We start from the raw sequence: 26,066 nt of genomic DNA, 5'->3' as shown, positions 1-26,066 counted from the left end.
TATTATGGTAGCGCTCAGAGTTAATAGTGACTTGTGACATACTAACAAAAGGATCAAGACTCCCGTTTTCTCGGTCACTAGAGGAAAATTGGACCTTGATTCTTGTGCATAATAAACTTCTTGACCACCCGACTAGTGGATTTAAAATAGATAGGAGCAGATTTGTTGACATTTACGCAGCGCACAACTTGCTGTACTGCTGTTAAATAGAGAGGACAGGATTGTGCCATATCTACTGAGGTATGGTGCATTCCTGCTCTCTCTGTCCGCACTGGCCCACTAGTGCCTGCTAACGCAGGCACACTTGTACCAAGGGACACCTCAGCTGTCCTCTGCAGCACACACAGAAGGAGGACAAATTAGGAAAAATAAACGTTTCTCTTTGTTACCTCTCTCTGGAAGGTATAGCATTTTGATGCATTCCCAGGTTTACTATTGTAAGTAATTCTGGGAATGAGCCAAAAAACATGGGTGGATGTACTGGCACACCAGTGCTTCACCCATTGAACACCTTCCCCAGGCAGAGTACGCAAGGCAGTAACTTGCACTTGATGACGCAGAAAAAGAAGGTCCGACATATATTCATGTATACCGTGTAATCAATACATATAATGAAGTGTGATTTTAATAAAGAAATAATGTACGAGGGAAATTGTGCCCTCGGGGTAGTTTGCCATCATTATAAACGAGCTTTATTAATCACGAAGTATTGAAAATGTAGTAATCCGTCATAATCGCAAATGTATGCCATGATTTCTTGTTTGAAAACTGTTTTGCTTAGCTTAAATTTAGTACAGGCTTTGGCCTAGTTGCTTGGTTTCAAATTCTAACTGCGTGATTTTTTTCCTTGAACTAATGAAACATATATTCTTGCTTGAAGTTGTATTTTTCCAGTAGAAACTGGCTGGTACACTTATCTCCAAGGTTTCGTGCTAGGCCGGTTACATCCCCTTTGATACAAGGTCAGTCTCTGCAGGTGCTGACAATGAAGGTACAGATAGTAAAATAATTGGCAAACCATGATACAATTTGTGTTCCAAGGCTCCAAGGACAGTGTATGCATAAATGGGCGCTAGTAAAAGACAATTTTTGATTGGACAATTTGAAGCCAACCTATGAACCCTCCAATGGAAGACCCTGCAGAATTTGGAATGTTTCTTACTTAAACCCACCGGACAAAGAGAAGTCAGCCATTTTCCTCGATGCCAGTTTGAAGCCTGATGCCAGACTCCATTTTGGACGACACCCTGATGCCCTTTTCTCTATCTGAGAGAAAGAGACTTTAAGAATTCTCACCCTAGAGACTTTAACTTTGATTTGCCCCCGTCTTGCCCATGCAGTAACTTTGCCCTATTCTCCTTGCCGTTGCAAGGAAGCTTGCCCTTAACTTTGCCCCTTTGAAATTTGCCCCATGCTGATCAACCGGTACCTGAAGGACGAAGACTTTTCTTGAATGCTGATTGTATTTGGTAAATATGAAAGGATAAATGTATTATGCATTGTGTTTTTCCTTTTAGGTACCAACTGCTAATTTTGATAGAGTCCTAGCTAGAAGTTTTCCAAATTTGTGTTGACTAAATTCGTTTTGCATGAAGTCCCACATGCCAATGCTAATTAGAGGTTAGTCGAGGTATTCGTTCAATGTATCATGAAGAATTGAAATCTTGTTATGCTGACCGAATGTATGCAATTAGTCAAATACAGTTAGTCACATTGGTGATTTGCATTGCTATAACAGAGTGTATCATCATTCAGATTTAGCGTAGATTGCGTTTCTTCCGCCGTTATGGACAGCTAGTAATGTTCATATACAGATATCAATTGGTTTTGAGACATATATATATTGTGCTAGCTTTGTTAATATAGGGAAATAAATTCACTAACTCTTAATAAACTGGTGCGGTTATTCATGACTGAAAGGTCATGGTGCGCCGAAATACCAACTGTTATTGATTTCTGATGTGTTGTATTGATCTATTAATTGAGTACTGATTACTGATTACAACAGTTATTGATTATTGATCTGAGTGACTCGACTATTGAGGATGAGGAGAGCCCGACTCGGTTAAAAGATCCACCGACCTCCAACGTGTCCAGGTACAGGTAATTTATAAGGGCTGGACACGTTATCACACTGCCTGGTATTGCTCCATCCAGCTTTACTATGCCACTCACAGCCATGCAAACTGACTCTGCATGACATAGTACATCTCAAGTCCTTAGAAATGTTGGGCCTCAATACCCTGTACTTAAATAGCATGTACCTCCACTCTGTCAAGTTACTAACTGCAGCAATTCTCTCCCGTACCCTTTGTGTGCTTTGCAGTAACTTATTTCAAGAAGCACTGTCCATACCATTCATTTTGGATGCAGGGCATCGTATTCATTTTCAAATGAACTATGTACAAATAAATCCAACTGAAAATAGATTCCCTGAATAGTGGGCCCACAATTCCTCAACAATACCTTACTCTTTCCACGCTAATTTTCTGTAAATAATTTCGTACTTACTCAATCTTGACATCATTTTATGTTCAGTCTTGTTATATCCTGCTGATCCCGGTGCTTGCACTAAACTCCCCAAGGCAAAGAAGTTCCATTTTGAATGAGTCAAATCTCAAAGCCTGGCAGTTTTAGACGTGCACTGCACTTTCTGCAGAAATGCAAAGCTGTAATTATTGTTCCTGATCAGAATAGCAGCATTCATGCATACCCAACCTAGTCTAAATGTGCACACTCATAATATGCAAATCAGACATCGCATCTGAATCCACACACACGCCAAACATAAATAGAGGTGAGGTCCTGCTGCCCAATACTTCTACGTCCAGCTACTTACTCCCAGACACCAACAACCTGACTGTATGCCTTCTAGGGTCAAAACACATACTCGTCATACTTTACTTAATTCGTGTTAAATCAGCTCTTGGTAGGTAGATGGGGCATTGTAGCCTGGTCTGAGAAAGGGTGCATCCCAGTGAAATTCACAAATACCATTCTTACATGGACCTAAAGCATTCACCTTGGTGCACCTATAATGTGACGAACGAAATCAACAGACACAATTTCTGAATGGGGTATGGAACCCACACAGGAAGAGATGCTGTGACCGAGGAAGATTAATAGATACCGCTCATATGGGGTCTATTTATCCACCTCTCAGCCGAGAGGCTATGAACCAAGAAAATATCACTCAAAGATCAGTCTGTGGCGTATTTATGTCACATGTTTGTATATATGTCACAGATGCACCGTGAGTTAGAGATACGTTGAACATAGTACCAACAACAGTGATGCAAAGGTCGTACATCTAACAATCAGAGGGGGGGAAAGAGAATAAATACAAGGACAGGAAAACATCAAACTAGTTCAAAACGTTGAGGCAGAGAAGTGGAAGGATCCAGGAGAAGCAATGCTGTGACCCAGGACACTGCAATTGATAGATGGGTCTCTACTTTTCAACCAGGAACAGAGATACCAGGAACAGAAATACTATGAACCAGGAAAGTTAGTAGACACCATACCTACATGGGTTTATGGATAGACACAAAGGGCGAGATGATATGACCAAGAAAGATGTCCAATATTGGACTGTTCTAGTCTCCTGGCCTCAACCCCTATGGTTGTTTTTTATGGCAAACAAGTTTGCAGTTCTGTAAAGGTGTTCCATTGACCTATATGTGGCCAGTAATCCCTTTCAGGTTCACAGGAGTGTCCTTTATAGGATGCATAGACCCTCACCCACCGAGGTGGCATGTTTGACCTTCTGGTCGTTGGCCATGCTTTTCATTGGGTGGGCGCTGCACAGCCCGACGAGACCTCTGAAGGGGGGCTGTGACAGAGATCTTTATGTGTATTTCTTATCTGATGGTCGTTAGGCAAAAAAATACAGTTTCTCAACGTCCTGTGAGGGCACTTTTCAGTAGTAGATTCAGATGTAATTTATTCAGGTCCTACAGAACAACTATCTCAGGAACACCACGAGCACCAGAAAACATGACTATGTTGTAGAAAAATCATAATAATTTATAATTTTACTTATTGCCCAACAACAGTGAATCCCACAAAATCTGTGAAAAATTGGATCAGAAGAGTTGAGTCTCCTGCAGCCTTGGGAGGCATATTTTTACTACGTCATGCCTTCATCTACACCACCATTATAACAACTGGGTAGTATTCATGGTACTAAACGAACGTGATAATATTAAAGAAAATCTGCCCACAAACTAATCAAAGTCTGGGAGGATTTATTAACAAATAGAAAAAATAATAGAGTGTCACTCACAGGTCTAGCAGCCAGAGGTCCACCCTAGAAAGCTGGGTCGGAGCATGCTCGAGGTGAGGCACACGTTTATAGTATTTCACGAACTGCTCTGTAATGGAATACACATGAAAAAATGCCGCTCCAGCAGCTTTGTGAGCAGTTTTCATAACAATAACCAAACCAGAATAATTAACAAACACAAGGATAGCCTCGTATACGGTAATTTATATCGATTGATAATGCATCATATGGGGTCTGAGTAAACTTACTGTGAACTATGCAATGTGTTGACAACTCTGTTTTTCAAGATTTCTCGTGTTTTCAACTTTTGCATTAAGGACTGAACTTTCTTATAGTTTGATATCCTAGAATAGAGGTTGATTTTTATAAAAAAACCATTTTAGATTATGTAATGTGCAGGTGTCATGTTTTAGTAATTGATGGTGTTTAAAGTGCTTTTCTTGAGCTCTATGTTTGTATTTTTATATTATATTGAAATTTATATTTATTGTGGTTTATATGGTTTTTCTTCTTTGTCAGCCCTGAAGAAGTCCTAATATCTTATGGACGAAACGAGTTGGCTGTGTCCGTGTCTTGCTTGAACTTGTCAATATGAAAAATAAAGAATTCAAGTTTTTAACAATTAAGAGGAGTTGTCTCTTTTGAAGACTTTATGGACTACTGAATGTTATTATATCTCTTCTGCTGATATAATCATTTTTGTTGTGATTCAGCTTACAGAGTGCTTCTCCCATTCTGATCTGCTTACTTGCAATATGGGTGTTTGGTGGGTAACAATCAACCCAGAGAGGATAGCAATGGTCCTCAGGGACTGCTTTAAGTGTAGTAACTGTCCCCACATCCGTTCCTATCGAATCACTTTAAATTGCTTGAAATGTTTGGATTGGAGACATCTGTTTTTTAAAGTAGTTCATCAATATTAATTACCATTGTATCCAGTGGTGGCTCGTGGGAGGGAAAAAGGGCGGGGCGACACAGCGCATGGCGGGGGAAAGGAGCGAAAAAAAAATAAGTATAATACATTTTTTTTTAAAGTACCTTTCTCGCCGCTCTGATCCATTCCTCAGTCCTCCACTGCAGACACAGGCTCCAAGCCTGCCCTGTTTCCAATCCTAACGCTGCTTTCTGCTGTGTTAGGATTGGATGGATTGCCCAGCCAGGGTGCGCCAAGACAGATTGAGAGTCTCTGCCTGCTATCTTCAATCTGGCAACGCAGTGCCGTGTGGGAGAAAGCCTAGTGCACATGTGTGTTTGGCCGTCACGAGACGGCTGGCCAAACATACATGCTCACTGAGGGGGAGTCTGTTCCTGTCATTGCCCGTGGCCCTACCCTTTTACAAGAAAATGACAATAACCATAACCATTTACAAGAAAATTATAATAACCATAGTTTATTATCATTTTCTTGTATAAGTTTTGCTGCTGCCGGCAGGGGGGGTGACGCTCCTCCACTAGCGGAGGAGCCTCCCTTATTGTATCTGTTTATCTAACAGTGCCTTTCTCTGGTAAACAACTGCTTGGTGATGAGTTGGAGGAGGTCCTCAAAAAATCGTTTAAGAGCCAGATGTATGTCCAAACATTCCAGCCAAAAAAACGATTGGGGATTCCAGTGGAAAAAGATCTAATTTGTATAGATGACATAGAACAGATTTTCAGCAAGGCTGATCTAAGTTTTAACGCAAGCCTTCCCAGGGTTGTAGTTCTTCCAGTACAGCAACTGCAAGAGCGGGCTCTACACTGCCCTCCTGACAAGACCATACCCTCCCTAGGTCCGGTGGGTGCTCTTCTCATTTTCTTTCAGGAAATTTGGAGGACTTCCATTTGCAACACCAGGTAGTGTCACAGGGTTATGTGCTACAAGCCTCTCCAGAGTTTCAAGAATCTCATTTTTTCCAAACCCAGTGGTCCAGGGTGCTGGTCATGAAAACAGCCCCAAAAAGAGCATTGCCTCCTTGCTGGAGAAAGAGGCCATAATCAAAGTACCCTTGGGTTGCTATTCTTGGGTCTTTCTAGTCAAGAAAATTACTAGCTACTTTCATATGCTTATAGACTTTAGTTTCCTGAACAAAAACATACAGAACATTCACTTCAAAATTAATACTTTGCAGCAGGTGATTCCTTTAGTCTCTCCAAGTTTTTTTTTTTTTACAAATATAGATCTCCAGTATGCATACAAGCATGCTTCAATGGCTTGGGTTCCACAGAGGTTCCTCAGATTTTCAGTTGGCCCACATCACTAGCACTACCGAAGCCTTCCCTTTGGCTTCAAGTCTTCTCCACGGATTTTTATAAAGATCCTTGCTCCAATGGTTGGCCTCCTGCATTCTCAAGGTGTCATTTTCCATCCTTATATGGCAGATCTGATGATCCAGGCTCCCTCTCAAAAGAAGGATCTCTCAGACACAACCATGACTATGGACATTCTATAACAATTCGATTTTCTTATAAATCACCTGAAATCCCTGATGGTTCCATGTCAAACAGTCAACTATATTGGGGCACTCTTCTACATGTGCTTGGGGATGGAGTTTCTTCAAGAGATCAGATGCGCCAGGCTGAGAGCTTTCATTCAGACCTTGCTCAAGAAATAAGAAGAATCAGCAAGGGACTGGCTATGACTCCGAGGCCATCTGGTAAGCATTTAGTGTTCTTGCACTTTGTTGAGGGGTATGGCTGGTTGCCCTTGATATTTATTGTTTTGTTTCTCTTCTAGGCAACAACTTTGGCAATCAGTCCGTGGTCTTGCCTTTACCTGGTCCTTGCTGTTCATCATATCATAATCCACTGGCATCCAACACAGGAGAACTACAACACTATGACACCAGTTTCTGCCACAGTCCATCAGGAACTTCGGTGGTAATTGGCCCCTGCTTCTCTGCAGAGGTGAACACCTCTCTTGCCTCCTGCTCCAGTGACACTTACAACCGATGCAAGCAGTCTGGGTTGGGTTGACAATCCTGGAACACCAGTTGTCTCCGGCCTTTGGACACTAAAAGAAAGCAGTCACTCCTTCCAGTTCGAGCTGAGGGTGGTTTAGTATGCTCTGCTGTATTTTGTTCCCCTTACTCCCTGATACCCAGAAATCAGGCTGTTTTGGGTAGACAATTGTGTAGTAATGTTGTACATAAAAAACAGTTCAAAGTGATGTTGTACATAAAAAACTGTTCGCCACCGTTTCCACTTCTCTCAACATTCTGACTCTCTTAATGTGTCCCTGGGCAGAGTGCAATCTCCTTATTCTGAAGGTGACTCACATCCAGGGAGCACTCAACTACCAAGCAGGTGCTTTAGGGCCATGCTTTTCCTTCATCTCAGGAATTTGTCCTAGATACCCAAGTGTTTTCCAGATCTTTAGCAAGTGGGGGGGGTTCCAATATTAGACCTGTATGTTTCTCCTCTGAACAGCAAAGTCTCTTTCTTTGTTACATGATTTCAAACTCAGGAAGCAAAAAGTACCAATGCTCTGAACAGTCCCTGTCAGTCAGGCCTCCTGTACGCCTTACCTACTATTGTCCTGGTTCCCAGGTTTCTGGCATGACTCCTGAGAAAACCTGCAGATGTGATTCTGGTTGTCCCTCAGTAGATCAGGGGCTCTTTGTTCCCTCTTTTTTGGCAACTGGTTCAAGAGGAAGAATGGCTGAACGGCTTCTCCCTCTGTCCCCTTCTCCTCTGAGTGAGCCTGTTCTTCCAGTGCAGACCCTGACCAAACTGAAACGTTTGGTTTCGAGGTTGAGAGGGAGGGCCTCTTCAAAAAAGGTTGTTATCCGGTTCCTACGAATTAAGTAGGACTGCGTATTAGGTCAACAGGAACATCAGGATATAGGGACTTAATCCTAATATACCATCAGAAAATGTTGATACAATTCCTAGCTAGCTCACAATGCTCTGTCTGAACTCCTAACCTTACCAGGGTACAAGATGGTATCAGCAACCTAGAATATGACCACTGTTATTCCCTATAAAATCAGGGAAACAGATCTACTCTTTTGTTGTTACTCTGCATGCCCAAGGTAAACACAAGAAACACATGAAAATGGATTTTCAAACATTTATGAAACAATCGTATTCTTGCATAGAAAGAATGACCTGCAATTATTAGGCAGATTAAACAGAGCACTGTAACCAGCATTGAGAATGGATAAAAAGATAAAATAATTCCATAAAATAAAATAACCATGGCAAAGTTACTATGTTGTTACATTCCTATCTCCTACTATCTACACTATGGAGAGCATAATAAGAGCACCCTCAGCCAGATCCATTGGGATAGTCAAACCCCCATCCTGTGCCAGGAAGCCAGTCTGATGTAGTACAGGCTATCATCCTTTGCATGATGGAGGTCAGAGTCAGCAGGACTGCATCTCAGTCACAGTGCACTGCATCCAGGGTAATCTCATCAGAAGTGCTCCTCTTCAGAATGTAGCACAGAGACTGTTTGCATAAATAAAGCACTGTTCATATTGCACTGTGTCAAAGTTGCAGAACTGATACAATGGTTTGTATGGAGCCTGAGAGCTGTCTCTAATGTACAACATAACAAAAGGGCATTGCGTTCTATGTGCCTAGCCTTGGACAGAGTGTACAGACTACATGGCAGCGAAGCTTACTAGGAATAAGCTCCATGTACAGTATTTTCTCAGTACATTAACGTATAAGTGTAAAAAAAACATAAAAAGCCATTGCTAGAAAAAAAAGGCAAGCTAAAATGTGAAATCTAAATTGGAGACAGTGCAGGGTCTAATGTACTTTACTACAAAGTCTTTCTGTATCAGTATCTCATGCCCTTCGGTCATCTAGGAGGCCTTCCACCAAAAAAGCATACAAACATCATTGGATGTCTTTTGACTGCTGGTGTACGTAAAATAATTGTGTCCCCTATTTCCACTCCTGCTAAAAAAAAAATTCAGGTCCTTTAGTAGGGTTTTGACAAAGGTCTAGTCATCTCTATGCTCAAACTCCAATGGTTCTCCATTAAAATGTTTAGGTCTCCTTGGGAAAATTTGTCTTCCACTGAGCTACTGGCCTCTAAATTGTTTAAAGGTTTTCAGGTTATTTGACCTTTGGTTCGTTCCGGTTTTCCTTCCTGGGATGAACCATTAGTTCTTTCCTACCTACAGGGGCATCCTAATGCACTTTCGAAGGAGGTATCCCTCAAATTTCCCACTTTTCTTTTTTTTGTGTTGGCCATCACCTCTGCAAGGAGACTTTGGGAGTTAAATCATCTGGTGTGCCATACCCCATAGTTGGGATTTTTATTATGTTGTGTTGTCTCTAGACCAAAATTCAACTGCACAGTCAATTCTTCATTTCATCATGACCAGGACATCGTATTGCTGCTACTCCCACAGGAGAGGTCTGCTTCTGATTCTTTAATCTCTCTCTTTGATGTTGCAAGAGGCCTTAAGATTTACCCTACACCTGCAGCTGAGTTTCGCCAATCTGACAGTTTGCTGGCGAACTTTGGTCCTGTGAAGAGAGGTGAGAAACCATCTTCTTCGATATTGGCCAGATGGGTCAAATCTATTATTTTTCTGCATATGTAGCTTCAGGTGTGGATATGACAGGTGGGATCAAGGCTCATTCTTCCCGCGGCATGGCAGCATTCTGGGCTAAGTGGTCTAGAGTTTCAGTTAAAGATATATGTAACGCTACTACATGGGTTTCCCCACCCCCTTTATTTCTCATTATAGACTCAATGTTGAACAAGGGTCTGAGCTTTCCTTTGGTGCTCAAGTCCCGTGGCTTCCTATGAATGAGTAATGTGCTACTTTGTATGAACATTCATGACATGTATTTACACTTATATCTCTAAGCATTGTTACAACTAGAAGGGAATGAATGTCATTAACATACTTCCCTTCTATTTCTACTGTTTTAGTGTTTGTTTTTTTGTATTTAAGAATGCTGCTGAAATACTTGGGCATAACTCCATTAGTGAGGAATGGGACGAGGTTAGGAAGATGAGAAACTAATGCCTGGATTACTTATCAGTAATCTTAACTACTCTGATTCTTCCTTACTCATCCCATTCCTTACACCCCTCCCACCCTTCCTTCCTTTCAGCAGCCCTCCTGGGCTTGCAAAGAGTCAGGAAGTTGGAGGGAGGGAAGGAATACATCTTGAAGCTCTTCCATAAAAAGAGAGTACAGCTTTATAAGGTTGACATGAGGAGGGGTTGAATGGGCACAATCACTCCATTAGTGAGGAATGGGGCGAGTAAGGAAGAACTGGAGTAATGATGATTGCCAGTAAGTAATCCAGGTATTAAATGTTGCTGATTTGCTTCAGATGACGTGGCTCTTAAAATCCTTATTCTTCCTGCAGGTGTAAGTCTTGATTTGAGAGTTTGCTCATTCTGGCATTTCTATTAACCCACCAACCTGAAACTTTATTGCACAAAATTGCAAGCGTACATTTAATTGCAGCTGTGCCTAGACATTTTATGGCACCTAAAAACAGACAACTCAGCAGTTTATTACTAGATCAGAAAGGACCATGGAAAGATAATGACCATTTTTTCGTTATTCCAGTACCACAGCTTATGTTTGCGGTTTGTGCTGAAGTTTAACAGAGGTTTGTGGTTTAACAAAAAAACCTCATCTTTTGCACCAGCAAAATATTTCCAAATTAATTGTGCAATTGTAGCGTTTCTAAGTATATACTTTGACTTTGACATCTTAGCTTATTCCTCACCTCACACATGTGCACCTGTAAATTGTATGAATTGTGCATTTTGACGTAGGGCTTAATGTACTATTGTTTTACGATTCACAAATCAGTAGCGAACGCAAAATGTTAAACGTGAAATGTACTGAAGTACAATGACTTGAGAATCACAATAGAAGTAGCTCTTCAAAAATTATGATTTACAAGTAGAGGCTTACAAATTATACCTATGAACATTTGCAAACTGCGAATATCCACAAAAATAGTATTTTGCAAGTGCACTTTACCACCCTACCTGCAAATGGCTCCCAGAACCCATCTTTTCAACACAACTTTTCAAATGACAGCCGTCTCTGTGATGTAGAGGAGGATGAGGATTTTGTCAGGCCAGCAGAATAGATGGAGGAATGAGAGGATCATGTGACACTGTTTGACCAGAAAGTGGAAGATCTATATGCAAAATACAAATTATGCAGCCACGCCATATTAGACCTGATAGATTTCGACCCACTATTAAGAAAAAACACACAGACTTAGAATTACTGCATATGTGCAACAACTATGATCCCTTCACCGGGCAGATCTAAAGGCATTGTAACTGTTGCAGCTTTTCTATCCCAAAGTGCACTTTCAAATGTTTTTAGGTCATTTTAAAAACTCTGTTATCTAAAATAAATGCACACAGTTCCCCCCAAGCAGAGACAGAATTGCAGGAAACCTTTCTGTGCTTTTATAGTAGGCCATGTTTACCACAAGTAATATGTTTTATAGACAGAGCCACGTTTCAGTTTGTTTACCATCAGATACTGAACATCTTTGCAGAATCAGAAACAACAGCATTGCTTAAACTTTCAGCGGTCTGTTACATGCATTGGATAGTTGCCAGTAGAAACTTGGGCGAAAGTTGCAGTTAGGCAAATATCAACTTAATAAAATACTCACTTTTATGAATAATAATTTTACACTTAGCAAACTTTTAACTAGAAATATGTACCTTATGTAGGTGAGAATGCTTATGCAATCCGACCTTAGATCTTGACGTCATACTTGCATCCATAGTCACCAAGGCAGAGAGGGTAGAACATGGCACGCAGGAAAACATGCTCAGTGGTGGAGCATACCTTCAGCTTGTTCAAAAAGGGACAAAAGGAGAGGAGCACGGTAGTATTCTCCTGACATCTTCTGCAAGATTAAAGTATATTGTACCATACTGCACAATCTTACAATGAAGAGAGGTTTTCCAACGGAGACAGAGGACGACAAATCCAAAGAGGATCGTGACCTCTGTCCTCACTGTCCACCTACATGTCCTGATACAGCTCGAGTAGCTGAAGGAAGGGCACGCCGGAGATATGACAGCAAAAAATATTTTTGAGGTTACTGTTGCAAAAATAATGTGTTGATCAAAAGAAAAAGAACAAGGATTGTAACTTTCGATTCTTGGTTACTACTAATTATTATTTCGTAAATAAATAAAACGAAACCAAAATGTATGTCATATCACATAATGGAAAACATAAAATGGGATCATTCGACTTATATTTTCGTTTTCTTCTCCCTACTCCAAAGTTGCGCTTGCCTTCTGCAACACCATCTCAATGTTGATCTATAGTGCTGCTTGGAGTGCCTCTCACACTATGCATAACTGGAATAGAGACACTCCTTAGGCGTGAAGCCTCTGCACTCTCAGGAGCAGTTGTCTACTTTGGAGTCGCAACATGTGCTGTCAGCAGCTCCTCCAATCTACTAAAACCCTCAGTGTTTGATACGAGATGATGTCTGCATGTGTGAGATAGTGATTTGTCATGCAAACAATCACAGAGTGCAATCAAAGCTTCGTCATTACCTTTAGCTGTGTCACCAAGGTTTTGCATCAATGATCTGTGCTTTTCAATCCATCCTTCACAATTATGTTAAGGCCGACAATCCATTTACTGAGGGCTTGACCTGAATTTGTTCTTTCTATAACAACACCATTAATGGTTCTCGCGCACAAAAGAACCCAGCACTTGGTGCACTTCCCACAGACTCATCACTACCTAGAGCCCTTGACCTCATTGTCACTGATGGCAAAGACATACATCAGGCATTAACGCAGCATAGAGGCCATGATATATTTTAGAGCAAAAGGCGTTTTATTAGGACATCTGAAAAAGACAAAGCTTAAAAACAATTAACATATGTTAAAATCCCCAGCCTCAATAATACAAGATTAAAAACTATCATCCCCCCACCTTAACAACATCCCTTAAGCACCCCAATAAAAAACAACCCAACAAATCATCCAAACATTTCTCTCCATCCCCTCTCATTTCATTCACTGTACACTCATGCCTGCCGCAACTACCTCTCCCCTGTGATCGCTCTGCCCAAGGACTGCCCTGTCCTGACCCAACTCTTCCAGCCCATTGCATGATCCTTCTGCTTTCCTGTCATCCAGGGAAAAACCCCGCATAGGCGTTTTTCCTATCCCCCCATGTTTGCCCATTCATGGATGTTAACCAAAGTAAAATTACAAACCATCGCTAAAATAGAACTGTGGATATACACATAGGCGTTTTTACTAACCCCCCATGTTTGCCCCTTCATGGATGTTAACCAAAGAAAAATTACAAACCATCGCTAAAATGGAACTGTGGATATATAAACAACATTTCTACTAAAAAATGTTTGGGGCGGTCACCTGAAATAGCCTCAGTCGCTTCATGGCTTATATCTGGCAAAAGTTATAACCTCCCAAGAACAATCCAATTAGATTAGCACCAAGGAGATACTGAGAGAGCAGCCAACAAAGCTTCTCTCAGGCTCAACAGTTACAATTCGTTTCCCATAAAAGAAAGGTGTACACAATCTTGTCTGAAGAACATGGAATCCTCACTTCTTATATCAGTATACTCTACCACCCCACAGTTGTTTGGTAAGTAGAAATGCCTCATCTTCTGATTTACCTTCCTCCTTACTTTTTCAACTGCTGCATATTTCATTGCCCTACAACATACTCTTCTTGGCATTAATGCTGTCCAAAATACACAGGTACCAGCCACCTTTTTTGAATCAACACCATGGGGGTCATTACAACATTGGCGGTATAAGGTGCTTACCGCCGTGCAGAAGACCGCCAATACGCCGCGGCGGTAGACCGCCACAGCTATTATGACACACATCTCGGAATCCGCTGAAATTCAGACACCCACACAATACCGCCACACCAAAGGTCAGCGATAAACATGCGGAAACAAATCCTCCACCTCCACGGCAACAGAAATACGCCCATGCTATTACGACACATGAATCCACGAGGCGGTCTTTTAACCGCGGTATTCCATTGGCGGTACACACCGCCGCGCTCAAAATACACACACATCTACAAAACACCGCCACATTGGACAATTACAAATACACACACCTGATACGCATACACACACCACTCCCACACACCCAACACTATATAAAACACACACCCACATCACCCACAAACCCTATGACCAAAAATTAGAGAAGAAGGCCAGAGACAGACAGCACAGAATAGAGAACCCCATCACACAGAGGCACACTACACCATCACCCACACAACATCCACGCACAAAACACCACATACCACTACACTCACCACACTCATCAACACATACACCGCCCCACACATCACACACACCACCCCATGTCACGCCATAGACACCCCCGCTTCTCCGAGGAGGAGCTCAGGGTCATGGTGGAGGAAATCGTACGGGTAGAGCCACAGCTATTTGGCTCACAGGTACAGTACACATCCATAGCCAGGAAGATGGAGCTATGGCAAAGAATAGTGGACAGGGTCAACGCTGTGGGACAGCACCCAAGAAATAGGGAGGACATCAGGAAGAGGTGGAACGACCTACCGGGGAAGGTGCGTTCAACGGTATCCAGGCACCACATCGCGGTACAGCGGACTGGCGGCGGACCCCCACCTCCTCCCCCACAACTAACAACATGGGAGGAGCAAGTCTTGTCCATCTTGCATCCTGAGGGCCTCACAGGAGTCGTTGGAGGGACGGACACTGGTAAGTCAAATCTCAACTATCATATCCCCCACCCTACCTGCATGCTATCACACACCCCCACCCTCACACCCTCCACTAACACCCTAACTCCTCACTAATGTACCCATAACACCAACCACCCATCCCAACCCCAAGACCTGCATGACACAACTAAGCATGGATACCCATCACTAAAGCATGCCCACTGCACAGGCATGCTTTAGACCCAGAACACCCCCCAACCATCAGCACACAAGCTCCCACACAGGAATGCTTGCACTGGGGTATACGCACACCCAAACATTGCACATCATGAAACACACACATGCAATAATCCTGTACTCATACCCCCGCAGGAACCCGAAGGAACGTCACCACACCAGAGGGTCCAGACAACACGACTCCACCCCCAGAAGAGGCCCACAGTGACGACAGCAGCTCTGCCCTACTGGATCTTGATGACCAGCCCGGACCATCGTGGGCCTCAGGACAGTCGGTTCCCCTTGCCCAGCCACAGCCCAACACCAAGCTTACACTCTCTAGTAACACCAGCACAGCACCCACCCAGCGGGCCCATACCTCCCTACCCAGGACAGGTCAATCAGCGGTGTGTCCACCACTACAGGGCACCCAGGCTAACCCACCACCCCAACAACAACAGGGACCTGGGGGCAGTGGTAGTGGGCACACGGTCCAGGGGACGGAGGCACAGGAACATAGGGGAACTGGGAGGGCTGATGTGCGACAGAGGGAGGACAGGCCAAGGGAACCTACTCTCAACGAGGCCCTCTCCTCCATCATGGGAGCATACCACCACTCCCAGGAGACGATGGCAACGGTCCTGGACAAGTTGCAGGAGACCCTGCGTCTGCAGGAGGAGCAGTATTTGGGGTTCAGGGAGGAGCTCAGGACCATAGGCTCCGCCCTGGGCACCATCATAGGGGTGCTGACGGACATTCAAAAGACCTTGAGGGACACCGTGGCACTCCAAGGGGCCCCTGACACTAGCCAGGATGACGAACTTCCCACCACTTCCGCCGACGCTAGTGTACAGGACGCCCCACCACAGGACCAACACACCAGCACCCCACCCCCTGCAGATGGAGAACCACCACAAAAGCGGTCCCTGAGATCCAGGAACAGGACACAGCAAGATGGCAAGACCCCGACAGGAAATAAGACTACCCTGATTGTCCCCCCACTGTCCCACTTTGTTACCCTGTCCACATTGGAACTGCCCCAGCTCCACTTTCAATGGCCAGATGTGCAATGTACCTGTGAGACTAATAGACTGGACTCTGCCATGGATATTCTTCCACCATGACCTATCCCCATTTCACAACCCCCCTACATTTTTAAGCACTTAAATAAACACCCTTGAAACCTTTATAATATTGGAGTCAGTCAATTATTTGCGAACTTTGTATTGTCAATTACAGTGTTAAAAAAGGTTACCCATTGGAAGGCCAACATACCAATGTCACACATCACAAGCCTTTCAAGGGTGCAAGCTGTTGACACGTAGGTTACCACATTACTGAAACTGAAATGGAAGGGGACAACTCAGTTAACAAATAGGGAATGAAATGTAGGTACAGGATAGAGATAGACGTGTGAAATTTAATATTATGTGAAACATGAAAATGTACTCACCTGTGTCTCACTGAAAATATTGCTGTATGACTGACTCCCTGTTGTCGTTTTCATCTTCATCCTCATCACTGTCCACAGGCACCACAGGCTCACCCGCTGCAACAACACCGTCATCTGGATCATCCTCCTGCAGAAAAGCCACCTGGCGTCGCAATGCCAAGTTATGGAGCATTGAGCAGGCGATGATGATGTTGCACACCTTCTTCGGTGAGTAGAATAGGGACCCACCTGTCATATGGAGGCACCTGAACCTGGCCTTCAGGAGGCCAAAGGTCCGCTCGATCACCCTCCTAGTCCGCCCATGGGCCTCATTGTAGCATTCCTCTGCCCTGGTCCTGGGATTCCTCACTGGGGTCAATAGCCAGGACAGGTTGGGGTAACCAGAGTCCCCCAATAGCCATACACAGTGCCTCTGGAGTTCACCCATCATATCAGGGATGCTGCTATTCCGCAGGATGTAGGCGTCATGCACTGAGCCAGGGAACATTGCATTTACCTGCGAGATGTACTGGTCTGCCAAACAGACCATCTGGACATTCATCGAATGATAACTCTTCCTTTTCCTGTACACCTGTTCATTCCTGCGGGGGGGGGGACCAGAGCTACATGGGTCCCATCAATGGCACCTATGACGTTGGGGATATGTCCAAGGGCATAGAAGTCACCTTTCACTGTAGGCAAATCCGCCACCTCAGGGAAAATGATGTATCTCCTTACGTGTTTCAGCAGGGCAGACAACACTCTGGACAACACGTTGGAAAACATAGGCTGGGACATCCCTGATGCCATGGCCACTGTTGTCTGAAAAGACCCACTTGCAAGGAAATGGAGCACTGACAGCACCTGCACGTCAGGGGGGATTCCAGTCGGATGGCGGATTGGTGACAGCAGGTCTGGCTCCAACTGGGTACATAGTTCCTGGATTGTGGCACGGTCAAACCGGTAGGTCACGATGACATGTCGCTCTTCCATTGTCAACAGGTCCACCAGCGGTCGGTACACCGGCGGATTCCGCCATCTTCCACTATTACCCAACTGACGGTGCCTAAGAAGGACAACAGCGAAGAAACTGTCAGCATTCCTCCAGGTATGTACCCACAGTCACACACAAGACTACACCAGACAATTAACCCATCCGGGAAAGGTTTTGAGTGTAGGCCTCGGTATGTGTGACGCAGTAGTAATTGAAGCCATGTGGGCCCCTGAAATGGCGGCTGCATGACCTCTAAACTGGGACAATGGAATTGTGGGGTAACTGCACTGGCGTTGGACACCGTCGCGGTAGGCGGTCGTAGAGCGCGGCGCAATGCTGCATTGGTTAACATTGGACCCTATGGGTCCCAGGAGCCAATGAACAGGTGCGCTGGCGGTGATGATGCGCACCGCCGCGGACGTCACCGCCGCGGACGTCACCACCATTTTCTATCTCTTCAATCACTAGATACCTGACCTTTGACAGGAGAGGACCTACACTGCTAGTGCTGCTGTGACCTCGGTCTGGAAGCGACGATGGCTGCTGCGTCTGGGGAAAGGGCCCCTGTATACACTGCACAGGAGTTGGAGAAACTGGTGGATGGGGTCCTCCCCCAGTATACGCTACTCTACGGTCCTCCAGACCAACAGGTTAGTACACAGGGAGCACGTTGTATGGGCTAGGCCTGTGTGGAGAGGGCTGGGTGGATGAGGGAAGGGGGCAGAGTACATAGAACAGTCATGCATGGGGATGAATGGGCCACAGGGATAGAGTTGGGAGGGGGCCAATTACAACAACGGTGCAGTAGGTAATGACTGTTCCTCTTTCCTTGTCCATGTCATGTAGGTCAGTGCCCACCAGAAGAGGGACATTTGGCGTGCCATCGCCAAAGAAGTCCGGACCTTGGGGGCCCACCAGAGATGGGGCACCCACTGCCGGAAGAGATGGGAGGACATTCGCCGCTGCAGCAAGAAGACGGCGGAGGCTCAGCTGGGGATGACCTCCCAATGTGGGAGGGGTGCCCGTCACACCATGACCCCCCTGATGTTCCGGATGCTGGCGGTGGCCTACCCGGAGTTGGATGGGCGCTTAAGGACATCACAGCAGACACAAGGGGGTGAGTACAACCTCATCCTATGGACTTTGCGTGCAGTGGAGCTGTCTGGGTGGGGGTGGTGGCCTGTGGGTGTCCCTAGGCCAGGGCGAGTTAGGTAGGCAATGCCCCTCCGTTATGTAGTCCATGTGGCACTCTACCCCAGCTAAAAAAAAAGGCAAATTGATGTATAGTTTCCCCTTTGCCATCCATGTGGGCAGATTTCTACCATTGCCATGTAGGCCATATCCCAGAAATAGCATGTGCAGAGGGCAGGAGCACGACGTAATGCATGGGGCTGCTGCGTCTGTCTTGTCCGCCAACGGTAGCGGTATGCCATGCACTAAAACTCTCTTTCTTCTGTCTCCCCCCTTTTTCTGCTCTCCCTGTCCTTCTGTACATCAGCATCAACAGGCGGAGGTACAGTGGCACCGGAGCACGAGGGAGCTGCATCCCACATGGCCATGGAGGGCCACACCACAGACTCTGAATTCACCAGTGGGACGGAGGGCGAGGGGAGCTTCACGTCGGCCACAGGATCACCAACCAGCGACACGGACTCGTCCGCCGATGGGAGCTCCCCTGTGGTGGCGGCACCATCTGTGCGCCCCACTTCTACAGGTACAGCTGGCACCTCCCCTACCAGCACCGCCCTCCCAGCAGCCCCTCAGCGTTCGCCCCGTGCCCGCTCACCCAGGAGGGTGGGCATCACCTTCGCCCCAGGCACCTCAGGCCCTGCCCCAGTCACCCCTGCTGCCCTCAGTGAGGAGGCCATTGACCTCCTCAGGTCACTCACTGTTGGGCAGTCTACCATTGACAATGCCATCCAGGGTGTAGAACGAGAGTTGAAACACGGTAATGCATTCCTGGAAGGCATTCATTCTGGTCAGGCTGTCCTTCAGCGAACTCTGCAATCTCTGGCCTCAGCACTGATGGCAGCCATTGTCCCTGTGTCCAGCCTCCCCCCTCCAACTTCCTCCACCCAGACCCAATCCCCTGTACCCCAGCCCATCCCAAGCACACCTACAGACCAGCATGCACACAAGTCAACACACACAAGTAGCTCAAGCAAACATAGGCACCACACAGACCACAGGCACTCACACAAGCATCAGACCCATACAGATACAGCAACATTCACTGTCTCCACTGTGTCCCCCTCCTCCTCTTCTCCATCCTCCCTCCCAGTGTCGTCTACACACACACCTGCATGCACCACATCTACAGGCACTAGGACTCGCACCAGGACACCCAGCACCACAAGCCGCTCACCTGCACTCACCCCCTCCACTGCCATATACACGTCCCCTGTGTCCTCTCCCAGTGTGTCTGTGACACCCCCTCCCAAAGTGCACAAACGTCGGCAATCACTCACCCAACATCCATCCACCTCACGACAGCCTCCAGTACCTGCACCTGCACCCAAAACACCTAAAGTGACACCTCCTACAACCACCTCCTCTTCCTCCACTCCCAGAGCCCCTCCAGCTACCCATCCCAGTGTACGTCAGAAACTGTCCCTATGTCAAATTGACCTTTTTGCCCCCACCCCCCCTCCAATTCATCAGTCCAGTCGTAGCGCCTCAGCCAAAAAGCCTCCAGTACCAGTGGTGCGTGTTCCAGGTTTTTGGAGTGCCCCGTCCACCAGGGCAGGCAGTAGGACCCGGAGCCAAGGCACTGTCAGCCCACCCCCTGTAAAGGCTCTGAAATTGTAGAGTGGACGACGGGACTGTGTCAAGACTCCTGGTGGGACAAAAAGTGAAATGGGATCCAAGGCGATTGGTGAGTCAGCTGTAACTCCAAAGAAGGTGGGGAAGGTCCTGAGTAAGTCTCCCCAACCTGTTGTCAGTGTCACGGCGGAGAAGTGTGCCATCATTTCCGGCGGTCCTGACACAACTGCCAGCACCGTTGTTACTGGTTCAGAGACCACCGCCAGAGTCACAGCCCAGGAGGGCCCAAGTATCGTCACTGGTCAGGAGACCACCGCCAGAGTCACAGCCCAGGAGGGCTCAAGTATCGTTACTGGTCCAGAGACCACCGCCAGAGTCACAGCCCAGGAGGGATCAAGTATCGTTCCTGGTCCAGAGACCACCACCAGAGTCACAGCCCAGGAGGGCTCAAGTATCGTTACTGGTCCAGAGACCACCGCCACCGCCGGAGTCACAGCCCAGGAGGGTCCAGGATCCCACAGCCCCGCTGGGCAATGATGGAACGTCAAGCCACACACCAACGTCCAGTGTGGAGTTCGTCATGCCACACACCAATGTCCAGTGTGGAGATCGTCATGCCACACACCAATGTCCAGTGTGGAGATCGTCATGCCACACACCAATGTCCAGTGTGGAGTTCGTCATGCCACACACCAATGTCCGTACCAGAACCGCCATGGCAAAGCACCACTGAACAGGCCAAAGACTGCCATGGTGAAGACCGCTGAACAGGCCAAAGACTGCCATGGTGAAGACCGCTGAACAGAGCAAAGACCGCCATGGCAAAGTACCGCTGAACAGGCCAAAGACTGCCATGGTGAAGACCGCTGAACAGAGCAAAGACTGCCATGGTGAAGACCGCTGAACAGAGCAAAGACCGCCATGGTGAAGACCGCTGAACAGAGCAAAGACCGCCATGGCAAAGCACCGCTGAACAGGCCAAAGACTGCCATGGTGAAGACCGCTGAACAGAGCAAAGACTGCCATGGTGAAGACCGCTGAACAGAGCAAAGACTGCCATGGTGAAGACCGCTGAACAGAGCAAAGACCGCCATGGTGAAGACCGCTGAACAGGGCAAAGACCGTGTGGGTATGAATAGTCTGGCACATCAGGCATCGTTCTCCCATGTGCAGCTGGGACAATACCAGTAGAGAACTGCATCTACTTGCGAAGATGTGTCTTTGCACTCCCCAGGATTGATCAGTGGGCAAACCACCCACCTTAGAGACTTGAGAGACTGTGGCTTTGCACTCCCCAGGATTGAGCAGTGGGCAAACCACCCACGGTAGAGACTTGAGAGACTGTGGCTTTGCACTCCCCAGAATTGAACAGTGGGCAAGCCACCCACTGTAGAGACTTGACAGACTGTGGCTTTGCACTCCCCAGGATTGAACAGTGGGCAACCCACCCACTGAATAGACTTGAGAGACTGTGGCTTTGCACTCCCCAGGATGGTACAGTGGGCAAGCCACCCACTGTAGAGACTTGAGAGACTGTGGCTTTGCACTCCCCAGGATGGTACAGTGGGCAAGCCACCCACTGTAGAGACTTGAGAGACTGTGGCTTTGCACTCCCCAGGATGGCATACATGGGCATGTAGCCCCGTCGTGGATCTGGCTTTGCATTCATCTGGCTGAGGTGCCCCCCCATCCCTTAACCCTGAGGTGCCTGTATTGTTTCTATCTGATTCCCCAGCAGTGTTCTCTCGGATTTTGGTCAGGTATCTATTGTGGGCCTCGCCCATGCATTTTTGGACTATTTGTGCACGGACATTGTTGTGTACATATCTGCACTACTTCTTGTATTGTATATTTAATTTTGACAGATTTCGTGATATCAGTATATTTTTGTGTGAGTAGTATATTGGCACAATACAAAGTTTGACCACAATTCGCTTTATCTTTGCATTTTTCCAGGGGGATTGTGGGTTGTTACTGTGATTTTTGTGACTGCATTGGTGTGTATGTTGTCTAATGCGAGGGTGGGGATGGGGGTGTTTTGCCTCTCCCGTGTCGTAGGTGCAGTACTCACCGGTATCTTCTGCGCCTACGTCGCTGTTGGTCGTAGATGAGCAGGAATACAAGGGCAGGGAGTATTTGTAGTTCCGGCTCCATGGTGTCCTCGTTCCTCATGGGATGTGTTGAGGTGAGCGTTTTCCCATAGCAAAAGCTGTTTCCGCCGTGTTTTTATCCACGGTGAATCCGCACCGGAAAAGGTAACGGATTGGTGTGTTGTGATAGTGTGGGCGGTACATTGTCTCCCGCCTGTCTGTTGGAGGTGTCCGCCGTGCTGTTTGTCTGTACCGCCGTGGCAGGCGGTGTGTTAAAGTGGCTGTCTTATTTGGCGGTTTCCACAAGGGTCGTAATTCCCTTTTTTTGTCCGCCGGCCTGTTTGCGGTATTACCGCACCTTTAACACCGTCTGCCAGGGTTGTAATGACCACCCATATCCTTTATCATATATGTGAATACCCTCAAGCCTGAAAGTTGAACAAGATCATTTGCCCGAGGTGAATGACTAACTCATCCAGAGATTGTCTCCCTCACAGTAAAGAAAAAAGCTGTGGTAACTATTGTCCCCATTCCATCATAAATCAATCGCTACTTCTTTGGAGCAAAAACTCATAATTTGTTCCAAAAGGCTGCCCATTTTACCAACGAATGTCCAATGATCCATACTGAAAAGAGACCCAGACTGGGCTTTGATATAAAACCTGGAATGCAAAAGCAAGGAATTACCATTCATTGAAATTCAAAATTTGAACTTAATGTCCCTTATATAAAATGTATGGCATGCAGATGACCACTTTCCTAATTTCATATCTTTTTGCAGCAAGCAACACAGCCTGTTCGCTTCAGATGCTGAACCAATCCTAAAACAATGGGTTCCAAATTCCCTCTGCTTTTCTCCCATTTTTGCTAAACCTTTTCTTATTACTGCTAGGACTTGATGCAACCAGGCAGATGCTATTAGATATTTTATACAGACAAATGTTTGCTCCATTTCGTACCTGGTTTGTTTTGGACTTCAATAGGTGCAAGCATAAATGATCTATCCTTTCTTTTACATCTTCAGCTTTCATCCCTTGGTTAGAACCTTTGCCTAACAGCTCTGAAATGTGAAAGGCACTAAGAATAGACATAACATACATAATCTGAAGAGTTGTAACTCAGACTCTGACCAACATACTTTGTATAGGGTCCTTAACATTTCAATTAACCTCTGAAAAGTTATAGGTTTTCCCTTTCTGGGGGAATTCTCTCTTTCTTTTTACCATCCTTGCAGAATTAAATGCCCCATTTCTCCTGCAGATGATTCATATCCCCAAAAGAGCTTACCATAAAATTTAAATCCAGCTTGCTTCCCAGCAATGTTACTGGGAGAGATTCCCTGGTCAATATTGTTCATAATGAAATCAACAACATCTTGGCGCCTCCTTTCTAAATCCCAGAAATATTGCCCACGTTTTACTGCTCCACTGTATTGAAATTCTACCCATGCTTGTTTGTAGGCAAATCTTGAACTTTGAGCCAGCATATTGTCGAATGAAATGAAGTCTTCCAGGTCCCATGTCTCTTCGGTACCTCTGTTTTCTAACAAGCGGCTCTGTGCAACAGACCACAGAATTTCAGCCAACGTGAGTGAGATAGAGCATCAGCGCTTAAGTTAGACTTTCCTGGGATATGTTTAACTCCGAAAACAATCCAACATGAATCGCTGTAGGAGTTTCAATAATTTTGTGTCTTTAGCTTTTTGACCATTAACCTCTTAAATGCGGGCGTCGGCCACTGGCCGACGCCCACACACCCTCCCTGGTGCGGGTCACGACCAGTGGCCGACACCAGGAAGGGCATTAATAAATCCTCGGGTGCGTCGCACCCGAGGATTTCTTTTTTATTTTTTTTCCCCCCCCGGGAGACACGGAAGCTACCGTGTCTCCCCCCGCCCCCCACCCGCCCCTTTGTGACGTCAGCGCGCCGCGAGGCGCGCTGACGTTGCAAAGGTGTTTTCCCCATGAAAGCAGGAAGCAGCCTTGCGGCCGCTTCCTACTTTCATGGGGAAAACGGCCTTTTTCACGTTCGGGAAGGCCTCGTAAGAAAGGGGAGACACTCCCCTTTCTTACGAGGCCTTCCTGAAAGTGTTTCCTGGCCCCCGGTCGCAGCTGTGCTGCGATCGGGGGCCAGGAAACACTTTCAGGTTTCCTGGCTCCCCCGATCGCAGCACAGCTGCGATCGGGGGGGTCAGGAAACATTTTGAAAAGGCCTCGTAAGAAAGGGGAGAGTCTCCCCTTTCTTATGAGGCCTTCTGAAACGGTTTCCTGGCCCCCGATCGCAGCACAGCTGCCGGAAAACGGGCCGCCCCCCCCCGGATAATTTTCCTAAAAAAATAAAAAGGTAGGTGCCCCCTGGGGAGGGGGGGGGGGCGCGATCGCGCCCCCCCCCCCCCAGGGGATTTTTTTTTTTTCCAAAAAAAAAATAAAATAAAAAAAAAAATGAAATGACAGGGGGTCGCCCGTGGGCAGGGTGACCCCCTGTGGGGGCAATTTTTTTTTTAGATGTTGTAGGGTTTCCCTGGGGGCCATTTTGGCCCCCAAGGAAACCATACAACAACTAAAAAAAAATATATGTATATATCTATATATATATATCTATGTAGATAGATATATCTAGGTACATGGATATATCTATAGATATATCTATGTAGATATATATTTATATATATATATATATAGGTAGATCTGTATCAAAGAGATTTATAAAGCGCGCTACTCACCTGTGAGGGTCTCAAGGCGCTGGGGGGGGGACGGGGGGGAGGGAAAGGGGCTAGGAGGTTCACTGTTCAAAAAGCCAGGTTTTGAGGCCCTTCCTGAAAAGAAGTAGGTTTTGGGTCTTGCGAATGTGGGTTGTGAGTGCGTTCCATGTTTTGGGTGCAATGTAGGAGAAGGATCTGCCCCCGGTGGTGGTGTGTTTGATGCGGGGGTCAGAGGCGAGAGAGAGGTCAGCTGAACGGACGTTTCGTGTGGGGGTGTGGAAGGTGACTCTCGTTGAGGTAGGCAGGGCCTGTGTTGTGGAGTGATTTGTGTGTGAGGATGAGGATCTTGAAGGTGATCCTTTTGTCAATGGGGAGCCAGTGGAGGGATTTGAGGTGTGGAGAGATGTGTTCGTGTCGGTGGAGGTCGAGGATGAGTCGTGCTGCTGAGTTCTGGATGCGTGTAGTTTGCACTTGAGTTTTAGAGTGGTGCCGGCGTAGAGGGCGTTTCTGTAATCAAGCCTGCTGCTGATGAGTGCGTGAGTGACAGTTTTTCTGGTCTCTGTGGGGATCCATTTTAATGTTTTTCAGTATACGGAGTTTGTTAAAGCATGAGGAGGTAAGAGCGTTGATTTGTTGGGTCATAGAGAGGGAGGAGTCTAGGATGATGCTGAGGTTGCGTGCGTAGTTGGCGGGGGTGGGTGCAGGGCCTAGCGTGGTGGGCCACCATGAGGGGTACCAGGTGTTTTTGTGTGGGCCAAAGAGGATTATTTCGGTTTTGCTTGAGTTGAGTTTCAGGTGGTTGGCTGTCATGTCATGTTGGGAGTCCACTTTTGTCAATATGTGTGTGGTTTCCCTGGGGGGAAAAGGGTCAGACTTGTCTAGTGGCAGTTTTAGTGCCATAAAGAAGCGCAGAAGGTTT

The sequence above is a fragment of the Pleurodeles waltl genome, chromosome 7 (genome assembly GCF_031143425.1).
Source record: "Pleurodeles waltl isolate 20211129_DDA chromosome 7, aPleWal1.hap1.20221129, whole genome shotgun sequence".
In the NCBI taxonomy this organism is placed as follows: Eukaryota; Metazoa; Chordata; class Amphibia; order Caudata; family Salamandridae; genus Pleurodeles; species Pleurodeles waltl.
Note: the sequence above shows the minus strand (reverse complement) of the source record.